We start from the raw sequence: 27049 nt of genomic DNA, 5'->3' as shown, positions 1-27049 counted from the left end.
TGTTACCTCTTTGAGTCCTGGGTTCCTCTTTTATAAAATGGAGATATTAATTCTAGTACACACATTTGGTCTTGCCGAGGATTAAGACATAAGTAGCATGCTCTTGCCAAGGCTAGTGAACATCCAATAACAGGCAATTGATGATCAGGATTTTCATCAAGGTCCCTGTCGGCACCTTTCCCAGGCAGAGGAGCAGATGTCTCAGTGTTGTTCTGTGGTTCTTATCCATGTATCTCTCCTAGGTCTCTTGCAGAGTAATGTTGGCAGTGCTGGGGGATGCTCAGGGAGAGTCAGTTAATCACTTGTTTTGTGGCTGTGGTTATTACCGCGATGCTGGTGGTTTCCATGGTGGAACCTCTTTATATTTTCTATTTGTTTTTCCTTCCAAAAAAGAAATTGCTCGAGAAATGAACTGTAGGTGAGGGAAAAAAGAAAAAAACATATTTAATTATTTTTCAGCACCTGTTAGAATCCACACCACTTAGTCTAAAGACTATCGAAAGAAGCTTTTTTTGAATGTTCCACTGCTTTTCTGCTGGGCTTTAGGACTCCATCTTATTCTATTTCCTGTTGCTATAATAAATATAACTGAAGTTGTAAAATTTAATTTTTACAAAGAGATTTATTTGGGCAACTGCATGGGTTGACTTTCCAATGAGAAAAGCTACTGCATCATATCATAGTAGAGAAGCAGAAAATGGAAACAGTCACCTACAAAAGAAGGACACACAGACACAGACACACACACACACACACACACACACACACACACATACACACACACAAACATAAAGGGAGATGTCAAGCTTGTTTGACATCTGCCCCCTCTCCCAGTAAGTAATCCAACTTCAAGAGACATAACTTGTTCCAACAAACCCTATAAATCCTTGAGAAACTGATTTAATATCTATTCAAGAAGGTTGCACTCTATTAATCAACTACATCCACAAAGACTTACCTCCTAAAACTTTCTTAATGAGAAGTTAGGTCACGACATGAGTGTTGGGGAGGGCAAGCCATACTCAAGTCATAGTGAGCTAAACTGAATTTAACAGAATGTACTTAATGTCAAGTATTTGCCTTCTTACCCATCAAATTCAAAATCAAAAACACTTAACTAAGCCTTGCTTAAATGCCTGAGATGAGAACCACCCCCTCTTTTCCTTCATTGGCCCATCAAGGGTTTCTTTAATCTCTTGTTGGGACTTCTCAGAAATGACAGTGCAGATTATTTATGCTAAGAAGCACTTTGTTCTGCAATTGTTTTCATTTTCTCTTTTTAGAGGCAGTAGCAATTGAAGAGAAATAAAGTCAAATTATCTTAAAATAAGGAAAAGTGCATGGCCAAACTTTAAAAAAAATAGAAATCACAAAATGTTCCCTTTTTTCACTGATAAAAACAAATCTATTTCTTGGTATCCCAAAGGCCTATAGAGAAGGAGGAGTTAGGGTACTTAATAAATATTATGTAATAGGACGATGAAGATGCTTTTAATGAAAAGAGCACAATGTGCCCCCCTCCCCGAAAATATTTTGGCCATCCTTTCTACAAAAGCCAGCATCTTTCTTTCCCCATTCTTTTTTCTGTAAGAAAACACTGTAGGTGGGAATACTATAGGTGGCTTCAGAGGAGGACACTCAAGTCCTGACTCTCTGACTCAGCATTTGTGTGTCTTCAGACAAGTCGTGTGACCTGTATGTGCTGCAGCTTTCTGCTTTTCCCCTTCAGTTGTGGTGATCAGAATGACTTGCCTTGTGTTAGTCACCCGGTGCATGTAAGAAGTACTTGAGAGCGGCTGACTGTGGTGACTTTCCATCTTAATAACCATAGCAACAGTTTAACCACCACACACACACACACACACACACACACACACACACACACACACACACAAAACAACAACAACAAAACCCCACAATCCAGCAGCCTAAATTTGTTCTAGTGAATGGGCACATTCACTAGAATGCTCTTAACATTTAATGATCTTTATTCTTTGTAGAGAGCCTCAAACATATTGCTTAGTACCATACCACCAATACCAAACACTGCCAGATATACCAGAAGACCATTGCAAAATTCTTTACTTCAAAACATGCTAGCCTCATGCCATATTTGCCAGTCTGGGGCAATCCCGGTGCTTTTGCTTAATTATCTATAATAAACTTGCTTCCCTTCTTTTGACCCTACTATGATGGTAGTGATAGCTACATTTGTGTACATGAACAGCCTTTCTTAATTTTGTCTCAAAATGTGTTTCTGACAGGAGCAAGAAATTACAGTGATGTGAGTCATCGTATGCCTTCCCCAACTTGCTAACATTAATGAACATTCTTTAAGGCCTTGCCCAAAGGAATCATGCAATCCATATGTATTACATGGAATGATTAATTGTATTTAACTACTATTTTTCTTATATTTAGTGAACCTTTTATAGCTATTGTGTTATATTTTACAACACATGTTCTGTTTTTATAAAAAATATTAATCAGCTACCACAACTCAACTCTACATATATAGAAAACCTGCCCATTGTTTTCTTGAAGGGAAAGCAGGGATTTGGTATCTGTAAAAAGTACACTTGGAGAAAACCCTGGCCCTACAAAATTTTTGACTTATTCTTCAGCTGATGGGTTTCTGTCATAATACTAATCAAGGTAAATTAAAGAATGTTTTCCTCTCTTCCATCATTTTGCCAGTCTTCTCAATGCACTTCACCTGTGTTTGGACTCTTCCTTACTTTTGACATGTTAGGCTGTGTAGGATGGTAAAAGAGGAGCAACGAACATAAGATCCCCTGAAAGTCAGAACATACACGTAATGTCCACTAACGGATGAAGAAACAAAAGGTGGTAAATCCATACAATGAAATACTATTCAGCCATGGAAAACCATTCTTTCTCCAAATAATAATGTCACATATTACAACATAGTCAAATCTTGATGACAATGTGCTAAGTGAAATAAGCTAGTGACAAGATACAATGCACCTCATAATTCCACTTATGTGCTATACTAGACCAGCCAATTTTCCAGAGACAGAGAGTAGATATCAGGAGCTGGGCTGAGAGGGACAAAAGTTGATGCTTAGTAGACCTTGAGTTTTGGCGTTGCAAGATGGAAAGAGTTGTAAAAATATGTCACTGTGTCAAAATATTTGACACTACTGAAGTGTACATTTAAAACCATTATTATGGAAAGGCTAATTGTTGGAGCCATAATTAAAAGGTCGGGAAATGAGATTCTATGGGAACTATCCCAAATATTGGGTGGCTTTTGGGCAACAGCTGCAGTCATCTCCCGAGTTGCCTTTCATTTCTGATGCAGGCATTGCTCAACATGCATGCACGCCTCTGTTTCATTAGTGTGGTTTCTGCATTTTCTTATTTATGATCCTGCTAGTAAGCTTTGCTTCAGGGTAAGACACTAAGGAGGCAGAAGAGCATGAAGCAAGCATTTTCCCCATCAATTGCCTTTCAATTGATATTTAGAAATTTTCCATCCCTCTAAGGAATGGTGCTCAGTAATTTGCAGCTGCTCGTCTTACTCGTGTTCCCGATTACTGGAAGCTCTCTCAAAGTCATTCCACATGAGCCTTTGGATAAGCTCATGGATCAAATGAGTCACTGAGTACACATATGAAACGAATCCATAATACATACTTAAAACCCCAGAGCCCAACTTTAAATATCCGCATTACCTTAAACTCATCAGGAAAAAGGAGAGACCTAATGGCACAGAGTGTATGGGGATGTAGTACCTCAGAGAGAACAGAAAAGCCACTCTGACAAATTTTCATTTTACTGAAGCTAGGGTTTTGTTAGCTAGATTGTATTTGTTTGCTGTTTTCTGGCCCATCTGTGATGTTTTAATTTGTCTCAATGTTCATACATACAGGGAAATTAATTGTTAATGGTTTTATATATTTCCTGCCTAATTGAGGAGAGCATCAATATGGCTTTGTGACCCCTGATCATTTGCATTAATAAACTCTAAATCAATCTCTCATTACAAGCTTCCCTAACAAAATCAATCATAATCTGCTAAAAATTGAAAGACCAAAACTTAGATGGAGTTGAGAGCACCCAAATAACCTTTTTGCTGTCCTTACAGTGTCCTTATGCTAATCTCTGCCAGTAACCTTTGCTGTTTTTGCTCCATGCCTCCCTGACTTCAAACTGTCAAGGTTCAAGTAAGCTCAGTTTTTCAGATAATGTTTAAAAATATATCCTTATTTCATGCTCAGACATTGGGTAATTGCAGTGATGATGATGGTGGTGGTGATTATGATGACGATGACAATGACGATAAAACAATGACAATTACCATAGCTTCATTTTATTAAGTCTCTGGTATTAGACCTGGAACTATTTCTTTGTGTTTCATAAATCTCCTTTTTGACAATTCACATATAGTTCACTGTGAATCCTCTTGTGTCCATCTTCACAATTTCCCTTCCATCCCTGTCATAGCCCACTCTTCTCTACAGGACCCTTTATGGCAGTCATATCATTTTGTTTTGTGAGCCACTAATTTTAGCCAGGATTGTCTCGTGTCCACAGACTTGAAATGATCCATTGGAACCTGGTGAGATTACCATTGGGTACACAATTGAAGACTGTCCCTGCCCAAGAATCTGTCAGTAGCAAATAATTCATCAGGAGTGGGTAGGGCTCCATAAGCTCTGTCCAAATCAATGAGGGACTACTTAAAAGCCCAATGTCCATGCAGGACCAATGCAGACACTCTCAGTTACTGTGCTATCGGCTTTTCAGTGATCCTGTCCTGCAGCCGTTCTCCCTCTCTTCCATCTGGCTCTTCTCCTTCTGTTCTCTCTCCTGCATTGTCCTCTGAACCTTATGACATAAATGTGCTGCTTAGGGCAGATCACTCAGCCATCACTTATTCTCAGCACTGTGAACTGTTTGTGCAATCATCACCTTCGACTGCAAGGAAATTCTTTAATGAATGATATGGGTATCATTTGACAATATGTATAAACATGAATGTTTAGAATGTAGTTTGCTATCATGTCAATCTAGCTAAATGACAGTAATAAGCTCCTAACTTGGATCTATGACCTCTCCAGCCATGGGTTGTTAACTGAGTTTACAGTACTAGCATGGATTCCCCTTTGTGAATTGGGTCTCAAATCCAACCTGAAAGCAGTTGGCTATCTCCATACCAGGTGGGCTACTATTACACTAGTGGGCATATCTTGCTTCCTAGGTTGACACTGTAGTTCATAGAGGTCACAGATGGGTAAGATCATTGATGCTTTATCTCCCCTAACAACCAGCATAGAACTTTCTATCATTACAAGAGCTAGCCAGCAGGAGAGGGGCTTCCATCTCAGTCGCAGCTCGATTTCTCTGCATCTGGCAACAAAGATGCATGGTGTTGTTGTCAGTACTATCTTATCACCTAATTCTTGGAGGCGACCAAGAGGAATGGAAATAGCCTATATTGTTTTGGGAGTTTCTAGGGCCTCTATGACTCGAGGCTTAATGAGATAAATGCTACATATTATTTCCCATGTGTATATATTATGTTTGAATCTATAGGGATGGTGTGTGTGTGTATGTATGTGTGTTAAACTTAAAGCATCCATAGAAGCCAAGAAAGTAGACAGAGGCCATTTGGTGATAGTACCTACCAGGAAGATGGCTTAATACAACATGGGAGATAGTGTGAAGAGGAGGGACTCTAGGAGTAGGAAGTTAAGCCAATTGGGGATAGTGTGGAACAGGGGAGAAAAGGAGGCAGGAAGGAAGGGTTAACCAAAAAAGAAGTATCTATTAAAAAGCACACCGAAACCTACTACTTTGTAAACCAATTTAAAAAAGGAGAGAGGTAACCTGAATGGTTGAACAATGTTGCACCTAGAAGCCACTGTTTCTTACACAAAAATGCTAGTGTCCAGTTGCATCCCCTATGCATTGACTGCACTTATTTTTATTGAACATGGTCTTATACAATGCTCATAAAATATTGCCAAACAAGTTGCCACCGTTACACCATTTCACAGATGAAGAAAACTCAATCAAAATGTAATCCACAGAGCAGTTTGGTTGAAGCTTATCTGAGATACTGCCAAGCCAGATCTGTGTGGATCAACTTTTCCTTTGCCTCCCCTACACACTGTGTTTTCAGAATCAAGCAGATACCATAAGGAGCTCTGGGTGTTATAGGTTATAGTTCATATTCATTCATGAGAGGATATAATATTGATTCTAAGGACATAAAACTTGCTCCAAAATTTTTGCTTCCCATTTGTCAGGACTGCCTCCAAAGCACACCTCTAATTTGTTCAGGCAAATTTGTGTCTTAAGCAGAGAGACTTAGCACAGTTCTAAATCCAAAATATTCATTGCCAAGCATGAACACCCACCTTACTCATCAGTGTGGGCTCTTAATGACTTCTAGCTGTTTGTTCAAATATGGCCTGTTCTCAGAGGACAGAGATTTGTCACCACTGAGAAGATCAAGGGAACATGCAACAGGCTCTGAATGCAATTTAACAATTGAATTCTCCCTCCACCCCAACACCTAGCATCTGGCTTGTCTTCTCAAAATGTCACAGTGAGCAAAGCAGGAAGGAATCAAAAAGTTCCTCTCTGGGCTAGAAAACAAACAAACTTTACCCTGAAAAAAATCCCTCTGAATGTAATGACCAACCACCAAAATATTTGCATTCTCCAGAAGATTTCCCTAGATCCTAGAAGGGAAATCAATAGAAACCAGTTGCTACTTGGCCTTTTATTTGGAGTGGCCAGAATCCAACTGGCCTCCAAGGAGTTGTTCACAGTGAAACAGGAAATAAACTACTTTTCACCACAATGCTCCTTGGAACTATTTTCTCCAGCAGTAAGTTAATTGCCAGCATAAAATTCTATTCCTATTCTCTGTGCTGTATGCCTAGGAGAAGAAAGAGCAAGCCCCTTTGCCAGGTGGTCTCTTGGAGATAATGGGCACTGGCAAACCAACTGCCAATTGGTTGTCCTTGCCACCTCCTTTAAATGCATATTTCAAGCTGTCTTTCCTGCTCCTCCTGATAAAACATTCTAGAATATTTATTGCGCTGGAAGTAATCATCTCAACATAAGCTGGCTGTACCGAACCGCATCGCTGAGGAAGAAATATGTTCTTTGGTTCAATTACCTTCATGCAAATAGTACATCACAGTAATTTAATACTTCCATTAAGTGGCAAACATTTTGCATTTCAGTGTCACGATGGACTTTAAGAGGAATTGTTATTTGGGGACTGGGGATACTGTAGCAGCCTAACAGCCCTGGGCCAAACAACGGGGCTCATTGAATCCTGGGCTTGGGCAGGAGGGGAACGACAAAGGTAGGAAGGACTTCAATGGACTTGAACAAGAAATGATCAAGCTATGGCTAGCCCCAGAGCAAATGTGAAAGAGACCCAATAGTCTGAGTGACACTGATGCTGTAACTGAATGTCATCTTCCACCTGTGAAATGCCTGGGATCACTGCAATTAGCAAGCCTTGGAGAAAGGGGCCTTCATGATCCTGTTTTAAAATAACACAGTGAATTGAACAATTCATCTGAAGTATTAGTAGAGCCTATCATGTGCCCTTACAATCATTGGAAATCTCATACAGAGCTATGCAGGGTAATTTACTGGATCCTCCAGGCGTTTTTGAACCTTTCTACCATCTTTCTCTTTTCGCTTTCACTCCCAGCCTTCCCCATTTGTCTGTCTGATGATGGCTCTCTCAAGTAACTCTTACAGAGCTCAGAAAGCCAATCTTGGGGGCAGCCCAGGAACAACTTACTGTCTCAACCAGGCATTTAACCCTATGAAATAAAAGACTCAAAAGAAGCACATCTGGGACACACATGAAGGATCTGACATAAAAATAACATCCTACAGGGTTGGGGAATTTAGCTCAGTGGTAGAGCGCTTGCCTAGCGAGCGCAAGGCCCTGGGTTCGGTCCTTAGCTCTGCAAAAAAAAAAAAAAAAAAAAAAAAAAAAAAAAAAAAAAAGAACATCCTACAGTAAACATGTCTGTAAGAGTCTCATGAATGAATAAAATCCATAGCCTCACGTGACCTGGAAGTGGTCGATTTTTTCCACAGTGCTGTTTGGTGCTGTTTGTACCAGAAGTAAAGCACAGTAAAACACCCTTTGTTGAGCTCACTGCTCCCAAACCACGTGGGAGAGAGAGCTCACCTCCAGGACAAATGGGCACTCCTGAGACTGCAGAGCGGAAGAGACCACCAACACTGCCCACCCCTGCCCACATCCCTGGCCCAAGAGGAAACTGTATACAGCCTCTGGGTTCCCATAGATGAGGGCCCAGGAGCAGCAGGTCCGCTGCGTCTGAGACACCACCGGAACCAGAAGGGACTGACCAGATAAACAGTTCTCTGCACCCAAATCCTGTGGGAGGGAGAGCTAAACTTTCAGAGAGGCAGACACACCTGGGAAACCAGAAGAGACTACACTCTGCCCACATTACTGATTCCAGAGGAAACCACCAAACGCCATCTGGGACTCTGGTGCACAGGGGCTACCAGAAAGGGCAGCGCAGGTCTTCCTGGTTGCTGCTGCCACGGAGAGCTCATAAGCAACACCCCACAAGCAAACGTGAGCCTCGGGACCACAGGTAAGACCAACTTTTCTGCTCCAAGGGACCTGCCTGGTGAACTCAGGGAACAGGCCCACAGGAACAGCTGAAGACCTGTAGATGGAAAAAACTACACGCCCGAAAGCAGAACACTCTGTTCCCATAACTGGCTGAAAGAAAACAGGAAAACAGGTCTAAAGCACTCCTGACACACAGGCTTATAGGACAGTCTAGCCACTGTCAGAAATAGCAGAGCAAAGTAACACTAAAGATAATCTGATGGCGAGAGGCAAGCACAGGAACTCAAGCAACAGAAACCAAGACTACATGGCATCATCAGAGCCCAATTCTCCCACCAAAGCAAACATGGAATATCCAAACACACCAGAAAAGCAGGATCGATTTTCAAAATCATATTTGATCATGATGATGGAGGACTTCAAGAAAGACATGAAGAACTCCCTTAGAGAAATGTAGGAAAACATAAACAAGTAGAAGCCTACAGAGAGGAATCACAAAAATCCCTGAAAAAATTCCAGGAAAACACAATCAAACAGTTGAAGGAATTAAAAATGGAAATAGAAGCAATCAAGAAAGAACACATGGAAACAACCCTGGATATAGAAAACCAAAAGAAGAGACAAGGAGCTGTAGATACAAGCTTCACCAACAGAATACAAGAGATGGAAGAGAGAATCTCAGGAGCAGAAGATTCCATAGAAATCATCGACTCAACTGTCAAAGATAATGTAAAGCAGAAAAAGCTACTGGTCCAAAACATACAGGAAATCCAGGACTCAATGAGAAGATCAAACCTAAGGATAATAGGTATAGAAGAGAGTGAAGACTCTCAGCTCAAAGAACCAGTAAATATCTTCAACAAAATCATAGAAGAAAATGTCCCTAACCTAAAGAAAGAGATACCCATAAGCATACAAGAAGCCTACAGAACTCGAAATAGATTGGACCAGAAAAGAAACACCTCCTGTCACATAATAGTCAAAACATCAAATGCACAAAATAAAGAAAGAATATTAAAAGCAGTAAGGGAAAAAGGTCAAGTAACATATAAAGGCAGACCTATCAGAATCACACCAGATTTTCGCCAGAGACTATGAAAGCCAGAAGATCCTGGACAGATGTCATACGTACCCTAAGAGAACACAAATGGCAGCCCAGGTTACTGTATCCTGCAAAACTCTCAATTAATATAGATGGAGAAACCAAGATATTCCATGACAAAACCAAATTTACACAATATCTTTCTACAAATCCAGTGCTACAAAGGATAATAAATGGTAAAGCCCAACATAAGGAAGCAAGCTACACCCTAGAAAAAGCAAGAAACTAATCGTCTTGGCAACAAAACAAAGAGAATGAAAGCACACAAACATAACCTCACATCCAAATATGAATATAACAGGAAGCAATAATCACTATTCCTTAATATCTCTCAACATTAATGGTCTCAACTCCCCAAAAAAAGACATAGATTAACAAACTGGATACGCAATGAAGACCCTGCATTCTGCTGCCTACAGGAAACACACCTCAGAGACAAAGACAGACACTACCTCAGAGTGGAAGGGTGGAAAACTACTTTCCAAGCAAATGGTCAGAAGAAGCAAGCTGGAGTAGACATTCTAATATCAAATAAAATCAATTTTCAACTAAAAGTCCTCAAAAAAGATAAGGAAGAACACTTCATATTCATCAAAGGAAAAATCCACCAAGATGAACTCTCAGTCCTAATTATCTATGCCCAAAATACAAGGGCACGTACATATGTAAATGAAACCTACTAAAGCTCAAAACACAACATTGCACCTCACACAATAATAGTAGGAGATTTCAAAACCCCACTCTCATCAATGGACAGGTCATGGAAACAGAAATTAAACAGAGACGTAGACAGACTAAGAGAAGTCATGAGCCAAATGGACTTAACAGATATTTATAGAACATTCTATCCTAAAGCAAAAGGATATACCTTCTTCTCAGCTCCTCATGGTACTTTCTCCAAAATTGACCATATAATTGGTCAAAAAACGGGCCTCAACAGGTACAGAAAGATAGAAATAATCCCATGCGTGCTATCAGACCACCACGGCCTAAAGCTTGTCCTCAATAACAATAAGGGAAGAACGCCCACATATACATAGAAGTTGAACACTGCTCTACTCAACGATAACCTGGTCAAGGAAGAAATGAAGAAAGAAATGAAAAACTTTTTAGAATTTAATGAAAATGAAGGTACAACATACCCAAACTTATGGGACACAGTGAAAGCTGTGCTAAGAGGAAAACTCATAGCTCTGAGTGCCTGCAGAAAGAAACAGGAGAGAGCATATGTCAGCAGCTTGACAGCACACCTAGAAGCTCTAGAACAGAAAGAAGCAAATACACCCAGGAGGAGTAGAAGGCAGGGAATAATCAAACTCAGAGCTGAAATCAGCCAAGTAGAAACAAAAAGGACCATAGAAAGAATCAACAGAACCAAAAGTTGGTTCTTTCAGAAAATCAACAAGATAGATAAACCCTTAGCCAGACTAACGAGAGGATACAGAGAGTGTGCCCAAATTAACAAAATCAGAAATGAAGAGGGAGACATAACTACAGATTCAGAGGAAATTCAAAAAATCATCAGATCTTACTATAAAAGCCTATATTCAACAAAACTTGAAAACCTGCAGGAAATGGACAATTTCCTAGACAGATACCAGGTACCGAAGTTAAATCAGGAACAGATAAACCATTTAAACAACCCCATAACTCCTAAGGAAATAGAAGCAGTCGTTAAAGGTTTCCCAAACAAAAAGAGCCCAGGTCCAGACGGGTTTAGTGCAGAATTCTATCAGACCTTCATAGAAGACCTCATACCAATATTATCCAAACTATTCCACAAAATTGAAACAGATGGAGCACTACCGAATTCATTCTATGAAGCCACAATGACTCTTATACCTAAACCACACAAAGACCCAGCAAAGAAAGAGAACTTCAGACCAATTTCCCTTATGAATATCGACGCAAAAATACTCAATAAAATTCTGGCAAACCGAATCCAAGAGCACATCAAAACAATCATCCACCATGATCAAGTAGGATTCATCCCAGGCATGCAGGGATGTTTTAATGTACGGAAAATCATCAACGTGATCCATTATATAAACAAACTGAAAGAACAAAACCACATGATCATTTCATTAGATGCTGAGAAAGCATTTGACAAAATTCAACACCCCTTCATGATAAAAGTCCTGGAAAGAATAGGAATTCAAGGTCCATACCTAAACATAATAAAAGCTATAGACAGCAAACCAGTTGCTAACATTAAACTAAATGGAGAGAAACTTGAAGCAATCCCACTAAACTCAGGGACTACACAAGGCTGCCCACTCTCTTCCTGCTTATTCAATATAGTTCTTGAATTTCTAGCCAGAGCAATCAGACAACAAAAGGAGGTCAAATGGAAAGAAATTGGAAAGGTAGAAGTCAAAATATCACTATTTGTATATGATATGATAGTATATTTAAGTGGTCCCAAAAGTTCCACCAGAGAACTCCTGCAGCTGAAAAATAACTTCAGCAAATGACCAGGTATAAAATTAACTCAAATAAATCAGTAGGCTTCCTCTATACAATGATAAACGAGCTGAGAAAGAAATTAGGGAAAAGTCACCTTCTTAATAGTCCCAAATAATATAAAATACCTCAGTGTGACTTTAACCAAGCAAGTGAAAGATCTGCATGATAAGAACTTCAAGCCTCTGAAGAAAGAAATTGAAGAAGACCTCAGAAGATGGAAAGATCTCCCATGCTCATGGATTGGCAGGATTAATATAGTAAAAATGGCCATTTTACCAAAAGCGATCTACGGATTCAATGCAATCGCCATCAAAATACCAATCCAATTCTTCAAAGAGTTCCCCATAACAATTTGCAAATTCATCTGGAATAACAAAAAACCCAGGATAGCTAAAACTATCCTCAACAATAAAAGGACTTCTGGGGGAATCACTATCCCTGAACTCAAGCAGTATTACAGAGCAATAGTGACAAAAAAACAAAAAAACAAAAAACAAAACAAAAACAAAAACCAAAAAACAAAAAAAAAAAAACTGCATGGTATTGGTACAGAGACTGACAGACAGACCATTGGAATAGAATTGAAGAACCAGAAATGAACCCAGACACCTATGGGCACTTGATTTTTGACAAAGGAGCCAAAACCATCCAATGGAAAAAAGATAGTATTTTCAGCAAATGGTGCTGGTTCAACTGGAGGTCAACATGTAGAAGAATGCAAATTGATCCATGCTTATCACCCTGTACAAAGCTTAAGTCCAAGTGGATCAAGGACTTCCACATCAAACCAGATACACTCAAAGTAATAGAAGAAAAAGTAGGGTAGCATCTCGAACACATGGTCACTGGAAAAAAATTCCTGAACAAAACACCAATGGCTTATGCTCTAAGATCAAGAATCGACAAATGGGATCTCATAAAACTGCAAAGCTTTTGTAAGGCAAAGGACACTGTGGTTAGGTCAAAATGGCAACCAACAGATTGGGAAAAGATCTTTACCAATCCTACAACAGATAGAGGACTTATATCCAAATTATACAAAGAACTCAAGAAGTTAGACCGCAGGGAGACAAATAACCCTATTAAAAAAATGGGGTTCAGAACTAAAGAAAGAATTCACAGCTGAAGAAGCCGAATGGCTGAGAACCACCTAAAGAAATGTTCAACATCTTCAGTCATAAGGGAAATGCAAATCAAAACAACCCTGAAATTTCACCTCACACCAGTGAGAATGGCTAAGATCAAAAACTCAGGTGACAGCAGATGTTGGTGAGGATGTGGAGAAAGAGGAAAACTCCTCCATTGTTGGTGGGATTGCAGACTGGTAAAACCATTCTGGAAATCAGTCTGGAGGTTCCTCAGAAAATTGGACATTGAACTATCTGAGGATCCAGCTATACCTCTTTTGGGCATATACCCAAAAGATGCCCCAACATATAAAAAAGACACGTGCTCCACTATGTTCATAGCAGCCTTATTTATAATAACCAGAAGCTGGAAAGAACCCAGATGCCCTTCAACAGAGGAATGGATACAGAAAATGTGGTACATCTACACAATGGAATATTACTCAGCTATCAAAAACAATGCCTTTATGAAATTCATAGGCAAATGGTTGGAACTGGAAAATATCATCCTGAGTGAGGTATCCCAATCACAGAGAAACACACATGGTATGCACTCATTGATAAGTGGCTATTAGCCCAAATGCTTGAATTACCCTAGATGCCTAGAACACATGAAATTCAAGACAGATGATCAAAATGTGAATGCTTCACTCCTTCTTCAAAAGGGGAACAAGAATACCCTGGGGAGGGTATAGAGAGGCAAAGATTAAAACAGAGGCAGAAGGAACACCCATTCAGAGCCTGCCCCACATGTGGCCCATACATATACAGCCATCCAATTAGACAAGATGGATGAAGCAAAGAAGTGCAGGCAGACAGGAGCCGGATGTAGATCTCTCCTGAGAGACACAGCCAGAATACAGCAAACACAGAGGCATATGCCAGCAGCAGACCACTGAACTGAGAATAGGACCCCCGTTGAAGGAATCAGAGAAAGAACTGGAAGAGCTTGAAGGGGCTCGAGACCCCATATGTACAACAATGCCAAGCAACCAGAGAGCTTCCAGGGACTAAGCCACTACCTAAAGACTATACATGGACTGACCCTGGACTCTGACCTCATAGGTAGCAATGAATATCCTAGTAAGAGCACCAGTGGAAGGGGAAGCCCTGGGTCCTGCTAAGACTGAACCCCCAGTGAACTAGACTGTTGGGGGGAGGGCGGCAATGGGGGGAGGATGGGGAGGGGAACACCCATAAAAAAGGGGAGGGGGAGGGGGTTGTTTGCCCGGAAACCGGGAAAGGGAATAACACTCGAAATGTATATAAGAAATACTTAAGTTAATTAAAAAAAGTAATAAAAAAACACCCTTTGTTTTGTCTGGATTGTGAATGTGCAAGCCTGCGAGCAGTTACTTAGTCCTTCTCCCTCTCTAGTCTACTTTTAATACTCTGCAAGGGGAAAAGTAGTCCAGCATGTAACTTGAGCACAAGACATTGCTCTGATTGTTTTGTGAGGCGGTGCTGTGTTGTAGTAAGTGTTGCTTCAAAGGGGGTTCGCAAACATTACCTGTTCTTGCTGTACATTCACCCCGTGAATAGGATCCATACTAACAGGGCATTATCACACACACACACACACACACACACACACATACACACACACACCACATGTCTTTTGCTTTTCTTGCCATAAGCTGTAACACCTAATGGATTTTTTGTCTTCTGCCACATTCTTTTCCTGCATAGAAACTTCTGTCTCACAGTGAGTGGGTTTCTTGGTGGACCGTATGGTAAATTAACCTGAGGAATTCATGATGTCCATGGCTCTCTGGAGACAATCATCTCCAGAATAAATATTCCCTATTTGTCATTTTCTTTAGCGTGACATCTTGCCAGCCACAGGTGAATTGAGAAACGTCCCTCTCAAAGGCTGATTTGGAGCTGCTGAAGATGGTTGGTAGAAACATTTGGCTTGATTAAAAGCAATTTCATTTGAAACCAGAAACATTTTTCCTGCATATCTCTTCAAAATGTCGCATACCCTTTTGAACTTCAAGTGACATCTCAAACCTTTTAGCAGTTTCTGAGTCCTAGAAAGTACTAATAAAGCCTCCTCTAGCACTCTGGGATGTGATTAGACAAGATCTTCTGCTTTTAGGACAACAGAGAACTACTCACCATTTAGACCACATGTGCTTCCTGTTCAATATCCTATGTTGATGTTGCTGCAAACTCCCCATATGCCATTTCTTCAGGATAGAAGTCTAAATATTGGGTTATAGGAGTAATGGTAACAAGAATGTCCCTGAGATAGCTTCTGAAATCATATCATAAGCTGAGAAATTGTAAGACAAATCAGAAGTCCATTCCTCTCCTGTAAGTTATTTAGAACCACTAGCAAATATATGTGTGAGTTCAGCAAAATCAATACAAACCAGGGTCCCACTCTTATCACAGATATAAGAGGTCTCCATTAGCCTCAGGCCATCGCTAAGACTACTATTCATTGTTGATTCACCAAGCATTTCTCTCTTTACTTGGCCAGAAGACATTTAACTATATATTGACGATAAAAATTACTGATCAAATAAAGCCCTCCATTTGGCTTTTTTTCCTTCTCTTGTTTGTGGGACAGTCCTAGATGCTTCATAGACCAGTATAAGCAACTGACTGCTATAGTAACCATCATTCTCAAATGCAAACATGCCTTCTCCTACTGTTAACAGATGATAGGACCGAATGACCATGGAGACAGGCACAGAGAAAGGGAGAAGGAATGAGATGACTTAGCTTATCACCACATGGCAGTTATGGTGTAAAAAGTGTACAACTTACTTCAATATCTTGGAATAGCAATATTGATACCCATTCAACCCCAAATATTAGCTCAAATGAAAAATAAAAACAACTGTTTCTCCTGTTCTTCAAGAAAATAATGTGTGCTTTTTTTTCTAAAACATTGAAACTGCTTCTCTATCAACTGGGAAAATACAGCTGAGTTTGGTTTGTTCTCCACACTAACTCCCTGGGATGCTTGTCCACGTCACCTGGATTCACATCCAGTTTCTTCTCTTTCTCGTTGTACCAACCAAAGGCAAGTCATCTTATCTATTTGAACTTTTTTCGTCCATTTGAATACAGAAAGTTGCAATGCCCTTTGTATGGGGCTACAGAGATATTCAAAAATCAAACTGAGAAGATGATAGACTGAATGGCCCCTGCACTGCATACAGTGCATACAGGCACATCTGATTTGATTATATATATTTGATTATATACATTACATAGGAGTAAATATAGTTTGGTGTATTTCCATGCCTTTAGGCATGTGTCATACATGCTGTACCTAGTCTGAAAAAGTACTCATTAACTCACAAGCCCACCCTGGCCAGATGGAGGAAAAGACTTAACAGATTGCATCTTACTCTCCAGGCGTCAGATACCTCTACTTTGACATGTAGAGTTTTCCAGGAGGAAAGTACAGTTTACCCAATGAGTACAAGCCAAATAGAGAGGAAGATGATGAAGAATGACTACTTTACTACTTACAAAGGACCAACTCATAGCCACATAGCTGTTAGCCATTCATTTCCCATCTCCCATCTGAGGATGGAGCTGCTTTTGCTTCTCATGGGGCTCACAGATGCATACTAAACAACTTCTTCCCAGCTAGTCTTCATACAAGTCTTTATGCCTAAGTCCACTACCAACAACCAAATAATGACTTGTCACTGGATAATCTTAAACATACTGTGTATACGACAAAGCTTTCAGAAATATACTAACTTATATTTCTATTATAATCTCTTGAAGTTCTTTGCTGTATATTGTTCTGTGTTTTTCTTCCCGACAACTCTGAGGCAAGGAAGGTGAGATTTCTGCTACTCTCTTCCTTCTCTAAATGATGAGAATACTACACATTTTGCCTTGTCTAGGACGAGGCCTGGAACCTCAACTCACTCATAGATACTGATATGTTAATATTTGTTCCATTACTAACGAAGAAAGGAGTTGTAGTCAATGTAGGTGATAAGAGACAGAGGAACTATGGGAATAATCACATCAGAGCCACCATAACCTGCCTCAGTAAGGTTTTTTTTTTTAATCTTTTCAGTGCAAACATAGACTGTGTTGCAAGGAGTAAGTGTCTATCAAAACTACTGGCATTCACCCAAAATTTCTTCCTCCCCAGACACTCAGTGTCTGTTGCCTGAAATCTAGCAGCCCATTTTCCAGAATCACACTTGCATGACTTCTACAATGTCACATGACATCACCCAATTCCTCAGCATCAGAAACAAGCAGGAAGAAAAATCACAGTGCAAAAAAAATTATCATGCTTTATTCATTAGTGCATCAGCAGGAGCAAATAAAGACGCAAACAATTGCATTTTCTCTCCCCCCCCCAACTTGCATCTCCTTGGGACCTGCCTATGCACCCATTGCTCAGACAGTTATTTCATCTTCATATCAGTACACAGGTGATACTATGAACTTTCACACTAGTGAGGAGTAGCAAATAAAGTAGTCATGCTATGAAAAAAATAATGCGCAGTATTTTCATACTCCTTGGCCCTCCCAATTACTGAAAATAATTATGCAAGGATAAGAGCTTTCTCCCTGTTGTGTTTGGACTGATCATAATAAAAAGTCCTTAGGCAAATTTGCAAATTTGAAGTCTAACAACTGCTCTGTTCAGAATGGAAGAGAGCTGTAAAATGATAGGAAGAGAGCATTGGAGCAGAGCTCAGAACTGGAGTGATTTGGGTTCACTTGAGAAATTTCTCACCACACAAGTATGGCCACATTCTCGATGGTCCTTCTTATACTTTAAGAGTAAAGCAAAAATGAATATCCTAGTAAGAGCACCAGTGGAAGGGGAAGCCCTGGGTCCTGCTAAGACTGAACCCCCAGTGAACTAGTCTATGGGGGGAGGGCGGCAATGGGGGGAGGGTTGGGAGGGGAACACCCATAAGGAAGGGGAGGGGGAGGGGGATGTTTGCCCGGAAACCGGGAAAGGGAATAACACTCGAAATGTATATAAGAAATACTCAAGTTAATAAAAAAAAAAGAATAGTAAAAAAAAAAGAGTAAAGCAAAAACAGAAAGAAAAAGTAGTGGTAGGGGAACCTTTTGTGCTTCAACAGAACCTTAAGTTCTAAGTTGGAATGGGTAGCTCTTTTGGTCAGGTCAATAAAGATGATCTTGCCAGAGAGAAGTTCATTTTAAGGGTATCATTTGATGAATTTTCACAAAAGCATATATTGGAAGAAATAACTCAAAGTCCTATCAAGATATAAAACACTTCAAAAATCCCAGAAAATTTCTTCATGCCTTCTAATAACGAGTATACACACACACACACACACACACACACACACACACACACACATACACACAAACACACACACATCCTTTAGACTTAACCACTGGTCTCACTGTTTTCATGATAGCATGTAGTAGTGCTTCATATAAAAAAAAATAATAATAATAATAGCAATAATAATAATAACAATAGCACTCTTTGGCTAAAACTTTTTCATTCCATAGTTATTCATCTATTCACCGTTTCCTTTCTTCTTATTACTGAGGAGAACTCCATTCCATAAGAAGAATATAATTTGTTTGTCCCTTCACCAGTTGTTAGACATTTGGGTTCTATACAGCCCAATAGGAGAGTATTCTAACAAAAGCTGCCATGAGCTTTCATTTATGAGGGATTGGCCTGTGGTGATAAGCTTCCATTGCATTTCTGTGTGTAAATGCCTAGAAGTGAGACTGCTGGAGCATTGGATGGGTGTAGAGAGAGGAAAATGTGAAAATATTCACTTGTTTTCCCCAAAATGTAGAACTTTACAATCCTATCAACGGTGCATAGTTGCTCTAATTACTTAATGACTAAGGATGTTGATCGATTTTTCACACTTGTATAAGCTGTTTATCCAAAGTCTCTTGGGATGCATCTATTAAAAACATGCTAAGGAGCCAGAGAGGTGGGTTAGTAGTTAATAACACACTACAGAGGAGTACAGATTGGCTTCCAGGACCCTATCAGATGGATCATAACCACCTGTAACTCTGGCTACAGGGCATCTAGCTCCATCTTCTGGCCTCCTCTGGTACATCCACTCACATACACATACTTTACATGTACACACACACACACACACACGTAAAACTAAAATAAATCTTAAATTAATCTTATGTTGAATTGTCTTATTATTGAGTTATAATCATTCTCTAATTATTCTAGATATTCTGGATATTGTGGATATTGGCTTACTTAACCAAGTCCTGAATGGTGTGATTTGAGGACAGACATTCTTTGCTGAAAGCCAGTATGTTAGGTGATGATGATGATGATGATGATGATGATGATGATGATGATGATGATGATGAAGAAGAAGAAGAAGAAGAAGAAAATGCCTGAAACAACAAAGAGAAGTCTTATTTTGCTCATGGTTTCAGAGGGTTGCATAATCAAGGTGGGGATTGCAATGGAGCAATAGTTCTTATCATGGGGACCTGTACTAGATGTCTTTCTCTGTTTCTCCATTTTATTCCATCTGAGTTCACGTGCTGTGGAACAGTACCACCCACATTCATGGTAATTCTTCCACATACTCACAGACATATCTAAAAAGTGTCCTTTATTCATTTACTATGCATTTCTAAATCTAACCAAGTCGTCAGTCAAGATTACCAATCACATCTAATTTACAATTTGTTTCACTTTTATAATTTTGAGTTCTGTGTCCTAAGAATCCAATTCACTCCCGATGAAGTCCTGATGACTCACCTCTTTACTTGTTCTTAGTTTAGAACCATCTTCTCTTTCCCTTTTGTAAATGGCCAACTCCAAGCCATTATCATCTTTTCTCATGACTCCTGCAAAAGTTCCTCCAAGGTCCAAAGTAGAACTTGTAAGTGACATCCCTCCACCCCTACTCCTTCTTGTCCCTCATTCAATCTTCCTTGTTTTGCTGAAGGCACTGCAGTATAAGCAGTCATTCAAACTAAAGCCTGGCCATCTTCTTGTGCTTCCAGCTCTCCCTTACTCCCTATCCTGGACACATCACAAGTCCTTTGGATTTAGCTTCCTACCTAACTTCAAATATACATTCTTCTCTCTGCCTTCTCATCCAGCCTTAGCCCAGGCTACTCTGTCTACAGCAGCCCTCTAATTCAACTCTTGTGCTCCCAATCCATTCTCCATTCGGAAGCCAGACTGACTTTTCCAATTATTCACTGTTGCAAAGAAAACACCTCCATATATTTAACAGGATAACACACCCAACATTTTCCTGTGTCCATAGATTCCAGTAGTTAATGTTTGGGGGAAGTATTGCAAGGAAAAAAACAAAAAAAGCTCTTATCTGCTTCTTTGGTATCTGCTTAGCTGAAAAGAGACTTGCACAAGTTAACAAATGAAATCCTCTGAAGACGTCCACATTCATATCTGGTACCTGTTGCAGAATGATGTAGAAGTGGGTTTAGCTGGAACTGTCCCCCAGAAAGGCTGCCTCTCTGTTGTTTCTGCCATCTGGTAGCTTCAGGGTAGCTATCTCACTTCAATATTGTTCGTCTTTAAAACTGTTTCTGTGGCGAATGGCAGCAGCAAACCACTGAACTGAGAATGGGACCCCCGTTGAAGAAATCAGAGAAAGAACTCGAAGAGCTTGAAGGAGCTCGAGACCCCTTATGAACAACAATGCCAAGCAACCAGAGCTTCCAGGGACTAAGCCACTACCTAAAGACTATATATGGACTGACCCTGGACTCTGGACTCTGACCTCATAGGTAGCAATGAATATCCTAGTAAGATCACCAGTGTAAGGGGAAGCCCTTGGTCCTGCTAAGACTGAACCCCCAGTGAACGTGATTGTTGGGGGGAGGGCGGCAATGGGGGGAGGATGGGGAGGGAAACACCCATAAAGAAGGGGAGGGGGAGGGATTAGGGGGATGATTGCCCGGAAACGGGGAAAGGGAATAACACTCGAAATGTAAATAAGAAATACTCAAGTTAATAAAAAAAAAATAACAAGTCAACTCCAAAGATGCTTTTTAGATGGATAGTAGGAGAAATGTGGAATGAGGAGACAGCAGTAGGATAGGCAGTATCTACTCATATGCCCAGAGCCTTCACTCTTTCCACATTTTAAATAAGCACTCTCCCTCTGCCAGTTGCCCTTGGGCAGCAGTACATAGACCCACTTGTGTGATGGGTCAGCCTCACAGAACAGGAGTTAGTAGTCTGAAAAAAAGTTGTCAATCAACGATGGGTGGGGATAGTGGTTTAAAATTCAGGTCCTTTGTCCCTTACTTGTATAAATGTTTTGAACCCAACTTAACCCCAAGTTCCCAGTGGGACTAAACAATGAAAGCTTCCTTAACCTCCAAAAAAATAAAAATAAAACTGTTTCTGTTTATAACAATGGGTATTTGAATTAACATTGTGAATTTGTAGATTCTTTATGACTCTATATGCCTACCCATGACAGTAACATAAATTTTCTAATAATTTAATAACCATACAAAGATCGTTACCACATACAGGTGGGAAAATGGTTGTCACTTCCCAGTCAAAGAATTTGGAACCATATGCAAAAACAACAATGACCATTTGGACACAAAACACATCATCAAATTGCCTGACAATGACTCTTCCATAGGGCTATCCCATCATAGAGAAGCAGTTTAGCCCTCCAGTAACTTTTCCCCAGAAGGGCATGTACTTAACTAACCAATCACCTCTTATTCCTGAGTTAGTTACTTACTAACCTTTCATCAGGTTCACACAGGTCCAATACTAGCTCTTATAGCCCTCGTGCACATTTAAAATGTATCAATTGAACCTTCGATATGGATAGAATCCTGTTCCAAGATTCATTAGTACAGGAACTGAATCATGGACTACATGTGTGCATGACAAAATCTACAGGCATGCAGATGGTGTTTCTTTTATGCATTCCCTACTTAGCACCTTCGAAGGAGCTCCTCATGACAGATGGAGCACTTATATCTCTAGCAACAAAGACCAAAAATTTTGTTGTAACATTGTCTCTTCTTGGTTTGAAGCTTTGCATGCAGTCTACCAGGAAATCATACCAAATCTCTCTTCATACATGTATAGTCTACCTAGAGAGGTTATGGGTCTTAAAGAGTTTCCTCTGCTGGGGGACAGAGCAAAGGTTCAATGGATAAAAGTGAATGCTGCACAAACTGATGACATGAGTTCATCCCTAGAACCCACCTAAAGGAAGAAGAGAACTGACTCCCAAAGGGTATCCTCTAACCTCCACATACATGCCATAATAAAAAATGTAAACATATGTGCACACACACACACTTATTTTAACAAAAATAATCTATATAAATCAAAATAATAATAAGCCAGAAATAATCCAGCTAAACCCAAATTATTATCCCCTAGAATCACAGATAATACCTCATTTGAACTTGTCAAAGAGAAGACAATGGCTATCATACTGTGATGCACTGTACGAGGGACTTTCATTGAGCTATTCGAATACCAACTTTAGAAACACTTTTGTCTGGATTCCTGAGTCTATGTTAAATGGCAACATTTCTCATGACTTAAACTTATTCACATATGATATTGGTGCTGCATCATAGGCCATTCCTTCACGCGGATACATTAGGCACATAAGAAAGGAAGAGAGCATGAAAAAAGGAAGAATGGAAAGAAAGGCCACAGTACAATTTGCCTTCCTTATGCCTTGTGCATCACCAACCCCACACTATGTTCATCAGTCCTGACTTGCCATACGAGAAAATGGCAACATTGAATGTTCCAGGCTGTTTCCATACCCCACAGATTATATACATACCAGAAAGCATTAAAATAAAGCTCCCCAATATTGTAAAAACAATTAGGAGAGGAGGTAGGAGAAGGAGACAGATGCACGCTGTCCATCCCAAAAAGCATTCTGGCCTATCACATCATAAACCTTCGGGAATACTTCCAGAAATCTTACAATTTTTTTTAGCCCAAGAAATTAGAAACTAGAAGTGCTACTTAGAGAGAGGAGGATATTCCTTCATAAATTCTGAGTAGGGTCTGTGTAAGGCCAGAAAAGGATACTCATCTATAAAGGTAAAATTGTCCAGCAATCAGGTACTTGGTTAGTAATATATAGGGCTACTATATACTCAGTAAAAGTAGTAATTTTAAAGAATATTTAACAGCATCGAGAAATGCTCATAATACAATTTAAATTGACAAGAAAAAAACCCCAAATTATATACGCAATATGCACTGATTTTTGCCTCCTTCTGATGGTATGAAAGCAACCAAAAAGGTGCATGGTACATAATGGTGCCTGGCTCAATACACTAGAAGCATACAATCTGCTATATAGAATATAGTTATCAAATGACTAAAACCATTAGGTGTCAAGCTCAGTGTCAAGGCTTCCTATGGCCTGTATATCTCATTTAAACTTTCCCATAATCCTTGTGAGTCAGACAGTAGGTGGCATGGTCACAATTTTTACAGGTAAGACTGAAAACCTAAAAGGACAGGTGACTTTGCTCAAAGACGCATCCTAATTAATAAATGACAGAGCATGTGCCTAACCCAAGAAGTCCATTCTGGAGCCAGAGCTCTTTAACAGTGCGGTTTCTATTATGCACACTTTTGCATACATTAGTAGCAAAAAAGCTGGGAGGAAAAACACCAGAATGTTACCAGTGCCTTATCTCTAGGTGGTAGGCAGGAGGAAATTAACATTCTAGTCTTTTGCTTTCCTCATTTTCCAAATCCCTTGCAATAATTACACATAGCTTTCATATTCAGACTTTTAATGAATCATTTTGCTTTTATCGGACCAGCGATTCGGGAGATCAATGGTCTAGTCCAATCTTTAGTCATGACCTCACACTTGCCTGTTGTGACCACCCACTCTGATTTTCCCTTGACAATCCCACTCCTCCTCCAGACTGCAGTGTAAACAGCACTTCCTGGCTTAGGTCAGAGCTAAGTCCCTGTCCCTTTGCAGCCATTCTGCATAGGCTCTGGCTTTCTGCTGTGTTTTGATCTAAGCCCTGCTCTGCTTTTACCACTCAGGCTCTCTGCTTCTAGACAAGCCCCTTCTTCCCATGCCCAGTCTCCAATTCTCACTCTCTCAAAGCCCAACGACTCAGTATGATGTCATTGCAACACCAAAATGTGACAGCTGGTGGGGGGAGTCTGTGTAGAGTCCTTGCAGCAGGGAGGATTCAGGACCAAGCCACTGCTGCCCCTGCCTTTCCTCTGTTTCATATCCCTCTGCAATTACAGACCCCAGGCTGATCACACTATTCTAATAAGGCTCTGATCGATGCTAAGAATGGTTTTATGATTCCTGCAGGTTGTATTGCTGTTATTATTACACATCACAGCACATTAGCTTTCAAAAAAAAAAAAACAACATTGATTTGCTGACTCACTTTGTGGTCTCCTATGACGTCCAGATCCTTCCATTATGTTCGCATCTGCAGGCAAGGAGAGAATTGATTTCCTCTCGAAGCCTCCATAAGAGGTTCCTGTTCATTCGCCTGCTGCTCCCAGACTCCCCTTCACCCTCGGTAGTGAAATTGGACAAGTGTGTCGAACAACGAAACCCCGAGGTATATTTGTAAAGCCCTTGAAATCAAAGGCTCACAAGTAAACTAGAGGCTTTTTACCTCCTTTCCACCAAATCTCTCCAATTTTGGTTTTTAAAGTTTAAATAGCCCAAAACACAATTTACTTTGTAGGCTGTGAACTGATACAATGAGACAGTTAAAAATCTTAAAGCAGGGAGTTGAAGAGATCTAGATTAAAACACCAAGTTTTATAATAAACTAATAAATACATCCTAGCTCTGTCATTTCAGAGTAGTTAACTTTGCCACTTAAGCCTACATCCTTAATGGGAATCATTCTGGAACAGTCAGTTTTGCTGCAAGGGAGCACTATGTGTCCCTAGAAATCAACATGCCATGCAAAAGTATGTGTAAAAGACTGTACATTCATGTGGTCAGAGAGGTAGTGCTACGAAATTTCATCCTAAAAAATAGGAGCCTAGTAAACACAACCACAGGCCTGCACCGAACTCCGCATGTTCAAAGAACCTGGAATTTGCTGAAAGTGGAGGATTGAAAGAGCTGCAGTCCGTGAGCTCTCGTGAAGCTACAGATGGAGCAATCGTGTCAAGCTTGAGACAGGGGCTGGGGTTTGGCACATTTGGGTGAACTGAGGGATCAGGAGCACATGGGCTTGTGCACACGTGCCTGTACTGTATGCATTTCTATATGGTTCACTCTAGCTAGGTACAATTTAACTGTGCTCATCCCATTGTTTTTCAGTAGAAGAAATGGCACCCAAGCAAAATTAAAGTTCTTGTTATGCTCAAATTATTCCGTAATACATCAATCACATTAGAGCGAATTCCCAATTTTCATAACAAGACTCTCTAGAAGAACTGACTATACTGTCATCCCAACTTGGGAAGACTCCACAAAATAGTCCCATGGATAATGCCTTAACAAAACGGCCTGGCACATGATAAACTCTCAGTAAATGATGGCTGCAGTTATTCAAAACAATATAAAAAATAATAATATTAGTTCAACACTCATGCAAACCTGTAGTGTTTATAGGTGTAACCTGACATTGTCTGAATATCACTTCATCATCATACATCTGATGAGAGGTAACAGAAGCCCTTCCAACCTCAGTTCTGTTTATACTGTCCCTTCTCCTAATATCCCATCCTTACCCCAATCAGATGTCTGTGACATTTCAATGAAGTCAATGACTGTCTTTTATGGCCTTAGAGTACCGGACAGGACTAGGCAATGAAGTTCTTCAAGAGGAGCCAAGCAGGGAAGCCTCTAGCTACAAAGAACACAGTCTCTAATGGTCGCCAGGAACAATGAAGCACAATGAGAGGTGGGGTGGAATGGCTGGACAGTTCTCATTATGTCATAGGGAGACTCTGGGTTCCAGAGCAGAGCTGTGACCAGATTAAAGCAATGCTTTGAGAGCAAATGTCAGCAACCTTTTTTTTTTTTTGAACATGGCCATATTGTAAGATTTTAGAAACAATCAGTGTTCTGTCGCAGCGTGGAAGCAGCCATAGGCAATCTTCACACTGACGAACATGCCTGTGTTCCAGTAAAACTTCATTTACAGCAGTGGCAGTGGGCTGGATGTGCTGTGCAGGCCTCACACTGCTTACTCTTCTTTTAGGGAAGTCTTATTTAATAAGGAGTACAATTTGTGAGAGAATTGTAAGCCACATAAATAATTAATACTTTTTCTGATAACCACATTTTAAAAAGTCAATAGAAACAAGTGTGATTTGTTTTAATGTTTATGTAACTTGATAATAGCTCTAAACGTTCTGATGTCAATGTGTAACCAGCGACATTGTAATGAGATATTTCGCATTATTTTTTGTTATACTAGGTCTTTCAAATATGTTATGTGTTGAACTGCACCACCCCAGAGATGTTGAAGCCCAAACTCTGAGTGACTATGAATGTGACCCTGAAAATAGGAATGGTGCAGATCTGCAGGTTAAATTAAGATCTTTAGAGTGGATTTTTGTCTGGTGCCTGCCCTCCTATGCCCAGAAAGACTCATAATGTAACTATGCCTTTTCATACTGCCTTGGTGCATGTATGACATCATCAACCTCCAGTTCCAAACCAATTTGGAGTGAAAAGCTGATCCCACTCTTCCTGGAGGCAGCCAGAAGAAGGAGAAGCTGTCAATTAATAATTAATAGCAAACATACCATCGCGC

The 27049-nt window shown here is 40.1% G+C and overlaps 1 long non-coding RNA gene across 1 annotated transcript; it reads right to left on the bottom strand.

The window, feature by feature from the left end:
• Positions 1 to 12: 12 nt before the first annotated feature.
• LOC134484179 (uncharacterized) lies at positions 13 to 26152 on the bottom strand. The gene is made up of 3 exons (XR_010061647.1): positions 26019 to 26152; positions 19539 to 19681; positions 13 to 412 (listed from the first exon to the last, which is right to left on the bottom strand). It is a non-coding gene; the product is annotated as an uncharacterized LOC134484179 (long non-coding RNA).
• Between the last annotated feature and the right edge of the window lie 897 nt (positions 26153 to 27049).

Source organism: Rattus norvegicus, chromosome X (assembly GCF_036323735.1).
Source record: "Rattus norvegicus strain BN/NHsdMcwi chromosome X, GRCr8, whole genome shotgun sequence".
In the NCBI taxonomy this organism is placed as follows: domain Eukaryota; kingdom Metazoa; phylum Chordata; class Mammalia; order Rodentia; family Muridae; genus Rattus; species Rattus norvegicus.
Note: the sequence above shows the minus strand (reverse complement) of the source record. Positions and strands in the feature narration are given on the sequence as shown.